Consider the following 16,087-nt stretch of genomic DNA (forward strand, 5'->3'; position numbering starts at 1 on the left):
GCTCATTGGTTTTGATAAAATTTCTTATGAAAATAGGGAAACAAAGTTAGATAAAAAATGAACGTCAAGAAATTCCGAGAAACGGTATGTGTCAGGTTATTCTTATATGAGATTGTTGGTTATCAAATTGTGCCGTTTATCGTTGAATCTATGAATGTTCACGAAATTGTTTGAAAGCAAGCAACTTTTATATTTGAAGTATTTTGCTAGACCTAATGGTTTGCGAAATATTCCGTGAAACATGTTTCCAACCATCCCTTGGGCGTCGTTTCAATATGAATGTCGGCACGTAGGAAAAAATACGTGTGAAATATTTTTACGAGTACCACGTCATGAATAAACTTCGCTAAAATTCGGCAATTTGCACCCAGGAACATTTCGGCCGACATAAAACTGTCCAAGTATGCTGTTTGAGAGAAATTGGCTTCATTTCGCGATTCGTAGTCGCTATTGAAGCATCGTCGTTTGACTAATGACCGCGCAATTAATGCGCTTAATGATCTTTTCCAATCCTCGTGGCCCTTTCGAGTGCTTGCACGGCGAGCGAACTTCCGAGAGTGTTCCAACGTAATTTCCAGCAATTACGCTGTTCGTTTCGCGCCGTTTCTTAAACATCCGAGCAGTGAATTTTCGTTTGAAAAATACGCGACAAAGCGATGCACGACTAGCTCGCAACATCGTTTAAAGCTTTCGAATCCGTCGGCTGACGTTTATTATCGCCGCTAGATAGGAACTTTTTCGAGATTTACCGAGGAATTTGCAATGTTTCGAACGAACGTAATTTCCGTTCCACTCTTATTTTTCTTTTCGAGAATAGTACGTCGCGGTATCGCGTGGGCAAACTGGAGGATCTTGCTGGTTGCTCGCGGGAAGTAAAGCAGAGAACAAATATTACGTTTAACTTCGCCAAAGAGCTTCCGTGTATATTTAAAGAAGCTCGACAATTCTAAGTCTATCAATTTATAACCACTCCAGCGGTAAAACTGGCACAAGCTCTGACAACATAAACGTTCCGCTTTCGTTTTCTTGAAAATCTGGTAGCGAACGATAACCGGAATAACACTCGCAGTAAAATATCAACAATACTCGCAGCGCGATTATATTATTTTGCACGAAAATCCTCAAATCCATTGGTACAGTCCATAAAATATTATTTCGTGTTTCATTTTTATCGTCCATATCTGTTGGAACAAACTCTCTGTTAAAGAAGTTTGTGTCTGAAGATTTGGTTGACGCTCCTGCTTCGTCTGACTGCGACTGTACGATTCTACTTGTACCTGTTGTTCCTATTATTGTCTCAATTCTATCCACGTATATTTTTATTCATAAGTGTCAGACAATTAGAGAAATCCAAATAATCGTAGAAAAATATATATGCTATACAAAAGGGTGTAAAATATCCAAAGTAGAATACTGTTTGAAATATTCAACGGTTAAAACGAATCTTTGCTTCGATTATGCTTTTTCACTCGTATGCAGGATTCCCTGAGTTTTCATTAGTTCGCAGCCTGTTCATATCTTTCGCTGATTTCTGATCGATCGATCACTTTTCAAATAACTTATGCTCGATTATCGTTTGATCGAAGATCAGCAGGTATCCCGCTACTTGTCGCATCAATGAAAGATAAAGTATCATTGAAGAATTTCTCGTTTCGAATCCTCCATTATTTGAAGCAGTGGTAGAATGAATAGGGAAAAAATTCACTGGTTGGCTTCATTTTTTAGCGGAGACAGCCAACGAGACAGGTGGCGTCATTAATCACGGTGGTTCCGTAGGAGTAGGTGTCGTGGCGCGAAATTAATTTTTCCTCGTATAGCGAGCATCCCATCGATAAAACGAGATCCTGACCGGCGAATTCAGAGGAAAAGGACGGTCATTTACCTGGATAATTCGATCCCCTGTGGGCGGAAATAAAGCACGGCGCCAGTTAGCAGCGGAATGCCAAAGATTCGAGTAGGACGCTGAAAATGTGAGAGATCGCGCGATATAGGCCTAGCAACAGGTGGGATGCACTTTAGGCCGCATACACGAGGGACATATAGTCACGCAGAATTGGACATTAGTCAAGTTATTTATACGAATAACGTATAAGCGATCGCATTTCATTCGTTACTCGTTCATTCATAATTCGCTTGCAATTTCTTAATCCTTTATTCGTTATTCGTTCATTCGTTGTACTGTAGTAAGCGTAATCTGCCGATTAGCGATACCGATCGAAATCAAACTGTTCGAAAGGAACGCTAACAGGAAGGAAGTGCCAAAGTTCGAAGGGAACTGTTTCTCAAGCATGTTCAGCTCGCCTTTGATGTAACTGATGTTGCCGATATTGCCAAACTCAGGATTACACGCATCGATACATCTATCAGTGCGACGCAGACATTCGCATTCATGTGTGAAATAGACACTGCTGGAATTTAATCGTTATTCACGAATAATTTTATACAGACAAAAAAATAACGAATAAAACAAATTTTGTATATATATACAATATTTGACATTGCAAGAACCAAAAAAGTTGAATACGTGGTCCGTCTGGATTAAGCCGCAGAGGCTCAGGTTGCCAACCAAATATTCCAACGATCATGCTGCATTCTTCTCTGATTGCAATCAGCTTTCAAAAGTGGAATCTGACTACAGCCCACTTAATACAGGGTAGGTTGAAGTCACCCGGTATAAACTCATGGTCACCGGAATATAGGTTAACAACCTCAGTAACACGCCACTCAGAACTACCGCCTCTCGAAGAACTACTTGAAAGCTTGAATCTATGGCGACGGTAAACGCTGAATCCGATCAGACCAGGTTCCGCATATGAAATACCAACTTGCAGCTATGTCTCAACAAGAACAATAACGTCGCATGATTGGCGAGAACGAGCAATCGGACGACGCGAGAATTACAATTAGCGCGAGGATCTCTCAACGTTCTGGTGGTACGCTAATTTTTTAATTATGCGTAACCAATACTACGTACAGTACGAATATATGTACTACTCGTCTTTGAATTATCGTTCATACTATGTAGCACAGATCTTCGATTGTTGCAAGACACGTTGTTTAACCACGTTGTTTCATCTTGCGAGATTCTGACATTTATTTTTGTTCTTCAGGATCGAGAGCAATTTGAACGTAACGCAAACTGGTTTGGTTTTGCCATCGAAGCTACTTCTGCCAAAACGTTTAACGGTAACGTCGGGGTCGTAGGAACCGAGCAAAATGGGGTCCAAAATATTTCTAACAAGGGACATGTCCGACTGCGAGGTGTTTTCTTCTAGATCGAAGAAGATCAGGTTGCGCGATCTTCAAATCCTCTGCGCGATTTCATCCATGATACTTTCTTCCAGGTTCTTCGTATTCGACTCGAGCTTATTCTCCCTAGCGTTAATATTCTGCAGTGTTGTTTAGGACCACGATGTTTGACGGAATAATCATGAAATCATCTTCGATTATTTTCAATTTTGAATTGACGGTATCGCTGCTTTTATTCAGCAGATTCTTGTTAATGTCAGGCGAAGGCGTCAGTGGTTGCCGGTTTTCCGTAATCGAGGAGCGTGTCTGCTTGCCGTGGGCGAGAACAGCGGACCAGGAATATTGAACCCGAGTGCTATGAAATTCCACAGGAAGAGCGGTTAACCGAACTTACGATAGAAGTTACGTAGCCTTTGCATAACAACTTTTTGGGAGGTGCCATAATGGAAGAAAGAATACGGTAAGGAAATGATAGCCACTGGCGGAAACTTGAAAATACATTAAAACGTACGATGTAATTATACACCGTCAGACAAGAGTCGCGATGACAACAGAATCGAGCGTACACAAGCGAGCTTCTAGAGAGAAAATTTAAACGAAATAGAACGGCGAATAAAATATTTAATAGCTCGTGACCATGTCGGCCAATTGGACGAGAACTGTCACTAGTGCACAGGTGCCTCCAAACGTAACGTGGAAAGCCAACAAAGCGATACCAACAACCCAGTGCAATAAAAGAGTGCAGAATGTAGGAGCACAGAATAACAGGCCCGTACAACGTCGACGACGAATTATTCACGAGTTATTAACGTACAACAGATATCTTTTTATTCGTTATCTTTTTATTTCTTATTCGAAATATCTTTCGCCCAACGCTGCAGTCACGCAAAGCTCTCTCCGTTGAGATATCCAGACTAGCAGCCCATAAGCTTGCTCCATGCGGTAACTTCATCTTTCTCCCACGTACAACGCACTCATACACGAGTGCTAGAGTTCCGCCCATTTTTGTAGACACGCAAATATATCCATGTCATCAACGAAGGTTAATTACGAGATTAATTAAGAGATGACCTGTTTCACCTTGTTCCTGACCGCAGCGAACCGCCGCGGCTGTTGATTATTGCAGTAGAATTGCAACAGCGATGAAATTCTCTTTAATTCTCTCGATACCCAGTTGCATAACGTTTTTATTTACTTCTTTGTTGTATCACTGTGTTAAATAATGTGTCTGTATAGGTTAGGCTGAACGTCCAATCTTTTTACGAAGCTCTCAATGGAATTGTGTTATACCTGATATTCGACTTACTTTGAGCTATAAAATCTCTCTGGCCTCGCTTCAATTTCAGCCCACATGCACCCATCATCTTGCAAGAGACACGTCCTACGTTTACTATAAAATCTTCTTGACACATTTCCGTAAGTCTGTGTGCAACTTGCAGTAAACGCCACAAATCCTCGAGGAACAGGCCGTTCCTTTGCACGCGTGCATAATTAAAAGACAGATAAAGGTTTGCTCAAAAAGAAGCGAGAAATGTTTCAAAAATGAGTGGAGGAAAGCCTTGACACCTTGACAATGGTAAACGGTTAGTATCCACGCGAGAACGTGACAAGCTTAATTGTTCCTCGCGCCTATAGTTGTGAAACATTGACCCGCCTCGTGAATCTCGCTTCTTCAAACGAACGAAAAGCGTAGCGCGAGTATCGTATGAATAATTTTTGAATTTACGTGTAGCCGTGCGCGAGAGCAATTTCTTTCTTAATAAACCGTCCAATGAATATTAATCTGGAACCTTTGCTGGTCGAAGCCACACGTGCCGCGATAACACTGCACCTTTCGCTTGTGTATATCGACGTTGCATGCAAATACGCTTCGAAACGCGTACAACAGAGGCGACCGGTATTAAAACACGCGGTAATTTAAATGCGAAATGACGGAGGCTGTTGTGATGCAGCTTCTGGTCACCTCCAAGTTCCTATAAATCCAGTGAATAGAAAGGCGGAAATTAAACTCGATCGTTGGAAAAATTGATATCCGGTCAGGATATCGAATGAAGCGAGAGTAATTTCAAAAGACGATTGCGCCTGTATTACCACTTCCGCGCTCTGCACACCCTTTCAGTGTTGATCGGGTAGCCACGAATCTCGTAAGTTAAGAAAGTTTCATCGAGGAATGCTTCAGGATTTTGGAATCAAATTATTGATTTTAAAGGAACAGAAATATGTGGTTCGTATGATACAACAATTCAGAACACGCAGTAAAGATGGTAAAAATTATTTGTAAGCGTGATAAGAGAATATGGAATTAAGAATCCGATAGTTGGTCAAATTTACTAAACACAGTTTTCAAAAACAAAGTTTTATTCCATAATAGAGAATAATGACGAGCAGAATTGCGCCCAAAAATTTAAGAGAATGACGTATCATAATTAGAATTGTATTTTGTTTGAAGATATATAACAAACAGCCAATGTGTCAATGAACAGTCAACTTTAAAATATTCACAAGATACAGGATGAACGCGGCTCTTTGCAACGTGAAAGAGCGATAGCCGTAGGCCAAGTTCTTCCTTTGACTTTTTCTTTCGCTGGTCCTCCGAGTTATCTATTCGCCTCTCGTATCCCCGGGAGACACGTCGTATGCGTCCAACGATATCGATCCCATACAACCATTAACATACCATGTATCAAGGGCTCCTGGCTAGTATACAAACCTGCTATTGTGATGTTTCTACCCATGAACAGGTCGAGACAACAAACGTTCATATTTAATGAACACCCTAGCCTCACGGTACACATCGATTAATTAGGGGCACATACTTGGTAACTAACTGCTACTATCAGTTTGGGAGCCCTGAAATTCTCGGCTCTGGTCAGCTAGCGAATTGAGAGAGTGAACACGCTACTCCCCAAAGGATCTTCGCAGGAATTGATCTATAAATCTTCTAACCGGGTGAATCCATCCTACGCTAATCGATGGCAGTCGGGGAGGAAAGTATAGTAAGGAAATTTGATGCAAAATTGCACGACATATTGGAAGATTATGGATCAAGAATCTTATGCGTACAATTCTGTACAGTTTTGCTGTGTAAAAATTCTGAAATCATCAGACGCAACGATAAGCAATATTCCTTCTTTTTTCATCTGTTTTTACTCTCATCCTTTCGTATTTTTATTCGCAAGAAAAATGGAACCCCATAAAAGTTTTTATGGGCAAACTAATTCAAGTTTTGTATAGAAATAAAGAAAATATTCTTCCAACATTTTTGTACCAAAGTATAAAGCTTATATGCTATATCCGAACTGCTCCAAGTTCTTTACAGCAATAGTGGAAGTATAATATTATTTTAAATATAATAAAATATAAATATAAAATAAAATATTCTTCGTAAACATATTTCAGTGAAATCTATCTAAAACTACGCGAAGACGATGTTTTTCTGCTCCAGTCGATAAATCCCAAAAGAAACACGTAATTCAGTTTGTCTCCGAGATTTGTTACTCTAATTACGCTAATGCAGATGGACTTGGCGCGACAAGATGTTTTTCATGTCGCGATGTGTATGCCCGATACACGCTCGCAAACCGCAGTGTTTAAATCTTCCACTCCATTCTTCTGTCTATCACTGAACAAAATATACAACGAATTTGTATTTTTGGAGAAACTTTATAATTCATATGTATTACTAAATTTGCAAAGCTTAACGAACGGTGTACACGCGAATTGCGTTGCTTTAGCCATTTTCTGTAAATCGTTAGCGCGGAAAATGGAGATTGCAAAGGCCAAACGCTCGTCCAGGTAAATTTAGTACGGTGGCTAATTAAAGCAGCGCTTTCAGAATATCAAAGCTCGACTCGATGAATTAAAATGAACGAAAAGTTATTATTCGGCACCGACCAATTATCCGATTCGTAAATTTCTAGGTCTAAGTAATTAATAAATCTTCATAAGGAAATATTCAAATATTCATCTTTAGAAAGTAAACATAGCGTACGTAATAAGACAAGATCGTTTCATCGAAGACCTGAGAAACGAGAATCCAGCTGAAAACAATAATTTCCTACGCACTGAATATCAACGTATTAAAACATCGATAAAGTTAAGCAAGCAATACGCGCAATCAATATCACGCACAACTAAATTGTTTGTTTCTTTATTTATGCAAATACGTACAACGTACAACGTTTAAATTTTAACGGTATAAGCGGGGATTATCTTGGGTCTCTTAGCACAATTTTTCTTTACATCGCGCGCAGAATTCGCTCAGCGATTGAGTGTTCTTCGAATAATGGAATACATTTCGGGCGATACAAGGATGCTTTTAGCTCTGCACAACGATTACCTTTCTTTCTCTTCAATTTCACTTCGATAAAGGCCACCCAACGATAATTTCTGTTATCCCATCAGCATCGATCGGCAAAGAAGAAGAAAATGGCTAGAATCTAGACTTCCTAGTTTCAAATAGAAAGAAAAGGAAAAGGAAATGTATGAATTGGTGCGAACTATCCAGGGCTGATTGAGTCTCGGATGAAAGAGTCACCTACACTGTATCACCAAGAATTGGATTTTGTTCTCGAGGGTAAAGAATACGCGAAACGAATTGCATGCCCTGAGGAGAATTCCCGGCGGATGCTGTTAATCCTTCGCACGCGGAATACCAATTGTACTGTCACGATTTTTTTTTAGGATATATTTGTATATAAGACATCACACAATTTACAAGTTGGGAATAAAGTTCAATAAATAATAATAATAACAACAGTTTTGCGAATGCAAAAAATGAAAGAGCTACGTACAAATCGTACGAAGATTTACGATCTGTTGATGTGATAATCCTTGAGCCACAAGAATAAAGTGTCGATTTATAGCTTTGCTAGAGACAGCGTGTCCAACATTGGAAATCATTCTATCGTTTGATGTTCGAAAATTAGATGTCGTTTCCAACGACCACGTTTATTGGATCCCTCGTATTTAACCCAGTATTCGCGTTATTGTCAATTTATTGCTGCAATCGCGCTCGCGAGTACAACAGATTCGACAACGTTTTAATCCCCACGCATATATCCGCGACTATTTGAAAGCAACATTTGGATCATGGCCGCGATCAACGAGGAATAAAACGACCCTGCTAATATTACCGTGTTGATATTATTTCAAAATGGATGAATAAAGCTGTCTGGACCCTATAATCGAGAGGAAAACGCGTGGTTCTGATTCCGCGTACAAAGGAAGCAATAGTTTGAACGAGCTACTAGAACGTTTACTTTAACGAGGAAATCCTATTACCGAGAAGAGGTGAATTACGAAGGACAAGATGGATGTTGGATTTAAAAGGAGTTTTACGTAGATATATACATACAGATTGGTGGATAAATTGAATGTAAAACAAGACGATCGAAGTCGTGCAATATTTAGTCAAATTTAATTGAATTTATTTCATATATCCGAGCACGATAAGTAACAAAAAGGATCACAGGAGTGATAGACAGTAAATAAGATCATTAACAATTTCTAAACTCGCGAACACGTTCCATCGCGGGAATAACGTTATTTTTCATACGAGGGGAAAACCAAAATGATATTTGTACGGTTGCGTGCGTTTCTGGCCGAGATATCAACAGCGTCGGTTTTTTATGAATTTATTTTGAACCTATGAAATGCAGCCATTGCCCCGTCACTGTAATTCCATCTCGCTCAATTAATATGACGAAAAATAGCAAATTTTATTTGGCGCGAAATACAGCGTTTCCATTCAATTTGCGGGTGTGTCCACGCGAAAAGATAAATTGTCAACGGGGTGTCTTTTTCCAGATATTCGGTGTTGTCTGATGCTTGTCTGATGCTTGACGCGTGCAACGGCTTATTAAAGCAGTTAAACGCATAACATCGAAAACTTTCATGTATATATTACTATGCAGGTTGTACAAAATATTTTAAAATTTCATTAGCATTGTAATGTCACGACTGTACTAGTAAAGTTTAGAAAACTAGTTTGAAAATGTATCTGCAATTTATAAATATATATTCAATAAACACGAGTCATCTCGAACACACGATAAATGATGCAAATGGTCCCATTGAATATCGAGGCTTATTAGTGTAATAGACTATCGACGATTGGTAATTATGCGGCGTACAGGAAACGGCATACGCGTGTTCAATCGTCCTTTGCTTTTCGGAGGCTCAATTATACTGCCCTTTGACCTTTCGATCCTGGAGGATTTCCCGAGCAACGACGACGTGACGTTTTAAGGGCGTCGTGGCAGCCTAACGATGCACGGGCAATATTTCTTAATACCGACGTTTTCGGTTTTAATGGGGACCGACGTGGCTCAAGCTTCCACACAGCATTCACATCCTCTCTTTTCCCCTCGTTTGTCATAACGAATTCTTTCACGAAAACAAAACATGGCTTCTGGTAATTTTCTCGTAAAATCTCGTCCGGTAAAATTGTTTCTCCGAAACGCAATAACGTTTCGACCATTCAGGAAATAGAAGGTTATAGATAAAAACGATGGCTACGTTTCTCCGTGTCGAGTAAAAGTAGACGGTCGTCGATCAAATCGAAACCCCTAGAGAGCCGCTTGGCAAATATTAGAAACTCCTTTTATACAGACGATCCCTCGTTCCATGAAACTTTATGGAAGCCTATGGTATATCTCGCGAGTGGTATTTTTGGTTCTCTTTTTCATCGAGGATCACGACTTTCATCGCCTCGACCGATAGCGGAAAATACGAGGAACGATGGCGTGGATCGAACGATCGTGAAAAGAATTTCATATACATGTAGAGTGATTCCTGTCACCTTTGCCAAGATAAGATGGCAAATCTTCGATTTCTCCAAATACTTCAAAGTAAAATATTCTTTCTGTTGAGGTTATTCGATGTGAGAAAACATTCGAACAGAGAAAACTCGTGGATAAATTGTAAGGCAGAAAATATATTTAAATAGAAGTGTAATTATAAGTAAAAATACAATTTGAGCTGGTCCAGATCCGCAACGCTAGCTGTGTTACCCAATAACTGAAAACCCCGAAGCCAACGTCGCCTGCCTACTGTTTATGGTCTGCCTTCGTCGCAGTCTTTTGTCTACGCGCTGTCGATGGCTTCAGTGTTTCAGAAAACTAAAAAGACCAGATGTAGAGTTTTCTTATAAGTAGTGATCACTTCAACACTTCCTATAAAAACCACTGTCACGTGAAGAAGCTTACGGTAGTCTTTTGCTACACCATTGGCTGATAAGCGTGCGTTTAGTATTGCGAAATCGTTTGGTCAAATAGAACATGGTAATACCTCTTTTTCGATACGTGTGCAACGTGATTGGAGCGGAAACTGATCGCAAGGACGACTCTGAAAGGCGCTTTAAGCTCCTGGGAATTCTCAGAGAGCTATGGGGGGCTTTTCCCCAAAAACGAAGAAAATATCCGACGATACGAACACGCTGGGATAAAGAAGGTGATTTCGAGTCTAGATTTACTGGCTCTTCAGTCCCTTCGTATTTATTCGCCATCCGCCTTTCCAATTTTACCGCGTGCGTTTAGAAATGGCCGATGTTTTCGCTGAAAACCAAGCTAGGCTGAATTCAGCGGTTTCGTCGTGGTTATTCGAGTCACGAACACTGCGCCGTGTGAATAGCGGTTAAACAGAAGGAATGGAGGTCGGGGAAAGCTTTAGGAAATTTTTCCAGTGTGCCGGCTTTCCGTACTGTCACGTTCTCATTTCCATAGCTAGTAAATGGTTATATTCAGGCGATCGCACAGAGTAATCCGGAACGAAGATCGACAGCCTGGACAATCCGATTACGCAGTTGCGTGACAGAACGCGAATTCACGGTTTGACTATCGCAGTTTGATATACGCGTGTTAGCGTTCTGTGCGAGTTCGAGCGCGAGTATGACATCCGTACGGTGGTCACGTTTCACTCTTGAACCTTTTTCGCTTTTAATTCGAGAAGAGACAAAGTTGTTTCGAGTTGTTTGTTAATTATTAAAATTTTTAAGGACATCTTGTTTGAAAGTATGGAAGACTGGTAGGGACTTGTATGTTTTTGGTATAGTTCAATAACAAAGGTACTGTCAATTATACAGGTTGCCTTGTAATTGGATGAATATTAAGGAAAACGACGATTCTGCGTGATAGAATGTTTAAAAAAATCATTCGAGTGTCTGAAACTGAGCTGTTGTAAATTTGTAAAAGTTCTATGGAAGATTAGAAACTGGTCGTTTCATCTACTTTGAACAGTTCTAGCGTTAAATAGGTAATGTGAATGTATAGCCTGTTGATTCAGCGAATTATGAATTCATCATTAATTAGTACACTTCGGTGAAATTCAAATACAATTACTATAAATCGATTAAAGTGTTTTAATACCAATTAACGGCTGTGTATATAAGTTCCTTCACGATTAATCAATGGCAAACTAATTGACGATACATTTTCATATTATTTCTGCAATAAGCACTTTCCACAGATGCATACCGAGGTCAATTAATTTCCTCTTTAATTGCATGATGTTGCACGGCTATAGAAGGTCAATATAACATTATCCGTGAACAGTGGCGAAGCGGTTGACAGGAGAAACAAACACGGCTGTGTCAACCTTGTCGTAGCCACGTCGCCAAAGAGGAAATGAAATTACTCGTAGCCGTTTAAAAACTACCCGTTGCTGGCGACGTTGAAAATTAGTCTCAATTTTCCACTCTACGCGCGATTAAACGAGCGTTTTCAAGGTGTCTGGCCTTTTGCGGAATAAAGTCGCAATATATTCAGCGAACCCGACACTCGTGACCATCGATGTTCAACTCCGCGCTCTTGAAACTAATTTAACCGTGTACACGGTGCACTTGCGCGCACACGTTTGCCAAAGCGTACGAGGAACAGTGGAACTAGCCTGTTCTGGTCAGACTAACGAAAAGCAGATTTCGTAGCGCAGTGAATCGACGATTGGAAAGTCGTACCAGGGCAATTGCATGGAGAAGAACTGTCATAACCGGGACAAGCAAGGATCACGAGAAACGCTAGATCTTACCAAGGACGAGTATACTGTTTTCACGAGGAGATGAGAAAACTTCTAAGACCAGTTTCTTGTTGTCGTCTCGCTAGAGACAGAAGACCACGAAAGATGGCAAACGAATTTTATCGAATCTTCGCGATAGTCGTTTCCTCGGAGATGCCAGTTTTCTACGATTTCCATGGGAAACGTAAACGTGCATTCGTGGAATAAGTTATAAGTGGAATGGAAAAATAAAAATATCGGAATGGAATCGCGCATATTGCTGTTCATAATTACATGAATACTTTGGTTGATTGATAAATTGATATATTGTAGATATACAATACGCGAACATCGCTAAGATATATGAATTTCTGAGAAGCTAATGATCAAAGCAAAGTCGTACAGAATTACAATTGGATTATTCGATGAATTATAATTACAAAGTAATTCAGTTACATCGTATTCAATTATATTGTAATTCGTAATTCAGCTTCACCATTCGATTAAATTGCAAGACGACTCGTAATCGCAATTGAACTTACAACATAACTTACGTTTACTCTGCATCAATTACAACGTAATTTACGTAATTACAAGGTAATCGATTTACTAGTTGAAGAACAATGTAAGTAAATTACGTAATTAAATCACATCATAATCCAATTAGCACACCAGTGGATCGAACGCATCATTTATTATTCTCTTACGAAATCAACAGATATACAGTGACTTACTCAAATATTTTTTTATCAAACAATGGATGTTCCCCATATTTTTGCATACTATATACGCTTTCTATGCATTTCTGCACCTTTTTCTAATATATGCAAATGAATCCGCAATTTACTCGTGACATACTTTCGACCGTTAATGTATCTACTTCTGCCAGTAATTTCATGATTGTCCCTGAGATTCGATTCACGTAGGCGACATTTTTCCAAATGGACTGAAACTGCTCGGCGAGCTATATGGCCTCCTAAGCATTTCTATAAAAAGCCAGGCGGAAAAAGGCTCGTGGGGAAGAAGTTCCTCTGAATTTTGGATTGTTTGTACTATGCCTGGAAAATAGCTCTTTGTATTCTACCACGACTCAAAGGGGCCGGGATGAAATGAAACGAAGTTTTGCGGACGTTCGTGAACTCTCTTTGTATTTTATATGCGTCAGGTGGGAAAAACGGTCCTCTGTAGAAAATATCTGGATAATACTGGCGCTCGAGGATTCGGCTTTTGGAAAGCAAACGAAACGCAACTCGTGAAATCGAAGACGAAAGAAACGTTTAACACGTCCTTCCTCTTTCTGTTATCGATCGTTCGTTCTTACGAACAAAGGGATCGGCTAAACGAGTTTTTCTCTTCTATTTTTTCTTTTTTGTCGACTTGACCCAAAAGAATGCTAATTTGCCAAAAGTATTCCGGTTTATCGCGCTGTAGAGGAAAAATTATTAACTAAGAGACGTTGCAACGAACGACCTTCCATTTGAACGGAGATCACGTTTTAATCTCAATCTCGATTTGAGAATCTAGATGCGAGATCGTGGTTATTAAAGGGAGCAAGATTACAACAGTAGAAAGTTATTACAAGTCGAATTTCGAGCCGTCACGTCGAATTTACTCCCATCGTATTACGTTACTGCGTTTTCCAATTTAATTGTCTATCCTGGAGACAGAATTTCTCAGAAAAAGATCTAAATCCAATGAAGCGAAGCTTCCTTCTTTTAGGGACAGGATTACCAAGTGCAATTCCGCCGAGAAATCTCACCAAGATGTTCCATTTTATTTCACGTATTTCTTGGAAAATAATTGAATCGCGAATTAACTTTCGGCTGGGTTAATTATGCAGATATTTTCTCTGTATTACTTTCTAGGTCACATTTACGCATAATCATTCTGCTCGGTTATATGGGTGATTTTATTTTTTCACATAACGATTATCTACCTTCAACTTATACCTAAATATATCCTACATAGTTAATTAAAATTGAATCGATATGATAAAAGGACTAAATGACTTATTTTTATGTAATCATGATTCCGTCTCAATAAACATAAACATTAATAGTATCAACAATATCTGTACGTTGCGAGTAATTTTTTTAAAAAAGATTTAGTAGTTCTAGTGTTAACTTAATTATCGCATAGATAACTTCTCAATCGGTTCTTTGATAATCCATTAAGAACTAAACAATGGTTATAATGATATAAATATTTGAATTTCTTTAAATTCTTTTGATTAAAAGATTATGAAATCTGCGTCACGAAACAGCGAAGAAAAAAATATTAAGCGAATCTTTCAAATATCTTTCACAGTCACAATTTTAAAAAACGGGATTTGGTAATTAATTGCAACGGGTTGAATAAAACTATAAATGGAACATTGCGTTAATGCAACATTGAACCATAATGGATTACTTCCTATACAATAAAATATTCGCCGTTTGTAACAACAGTGATACAGACTATACCGAATGACTGTTACATCTGATGATACACGATACAGTAGAGCTCCATTTATCTAAACTTGTTAGGGGACAAACAATTTGTATAATTGGAGCTCAGCAATTATTCCAACTACCTGCAATGTTTTGTTAACCAGGCTCGGATAAATGAATCGAACGAGCAAAAGTTAATCGGATATTGACTAAAATTTTGTTCAGATAAATGAAGTTCTACCATATGTCGATGAGATTTCCTTTCAACATCGAAACAAAGCAGGATTCTACAGGTTGAATTCACGATTTACGACAATAAAACGTACGGCAAACGAAAGTATTCCAAAATCTTGCAAAAACCTTTTACATATTATATGAACATATTATATGAACATATTATATGTGTCGTACAAAACATTTTGAAATTTCATCAACGCTGCGACTATAACAGAGTCGACTATCGCGATTCCATTATAAAGTTTGAAATCAATCTAAAGACGTATGTACAGGTTACAAGAGCTTAGTTTAGCTTAGCCGACGATGTAGCTACTATACATTTTCTAGCTTCTATACATTTTAGAACCGACATAATCACAACATCGTGTTTCGTTATACTGCTAATGAAATTTCAAAACCTATTATGCAAAAACCGTACAGCATGTACGTAAAAGTTTTCTATCGTGAATATTCAAATACTTTCGTGGATCACTGTAACCATCTCTCCTTTCTCTATAATACTCTGTGACTCTATACAGTCTATGCCATGCGTTTCACGTAAAACCAATTCAATTTCGCGGCGTTCGCTGCATCAATTAACACGCACAGTATCGATGCTGGGCGCTTCTATTTCGAAATAATATTCCTCGTAATATCAGACGTTTCAAGGATAATTGATTGCCAAGTAACATTACGTAAGACACGGCGTAGATGCTACAAGTAATTTCCTATCTTGGAATTCCGTTCGTGTCGCGTTCAATTCGTATCCGCTTGCAGGACAAACTCGAAGGATGATTCTTCGGGATTCTCGTGTCCCGAGTTTCGTGTCGAACTATACCGATGCATCGGTAATACGAATCACGGTTGAATATGCATCCGAATGGAATATGCAACGGGAATGTCGCTACGAGCGTATAAATCAGTTAGCTCGGGTGGATTTGCGCGCGACCGAATTCACGCGTACAATGCTGGCACGAATTTTTGCCCAGTACATTATTTACGATATGGTGGTAGGATATCCACGCGGGTAACTGCCACTCTATTTCATCAACGTGACACTCTTCGTATTTTCGAAAATAAAACCAACGGAATAAAACCTATCCTGCTATACTCCCACTCGAACGGAACACCAGGAAGATTCAGCGAACCATTTCGCGATTGAAACCAGGTTCAGCGAAAGTGAACGTTTTATTTCTCATAAT

The 16,087-nt window shown here is 39.2% G+C and overlaps 1 protein-coding gene across 4 annotated transcripts in view; it reads right to left on the reverse strand.

Annotated features, from left to right (window-relative positions):
- The window catches only part of LOC117216555 (neo-calmodulin-like), an 84,195-nt gene that overhangs the window by 67,086 nt on the left and 1,022 nt on the right, over positions 1-16,087 (reverse strand). The gene's annotated exons all lie outside the window — the stretch shown is intronic.

Source organism: Bombus bifarius, unplaced genomic scaffold (assembly GCF_011952205.1).
Source record: "Bombus bifarius isolate JDL3187 unplaced genomic scaffold, Bbif_JDL3187 scf7180000010271, whole genome shotgun sequence".
NCBI classification, from domain to species: domain Eukaryota; kingdom Metazoa; phylum Arthropoda; class Insecta; order Hymenoptera; family Apidae; genus Bombus; species Bombus bifarius.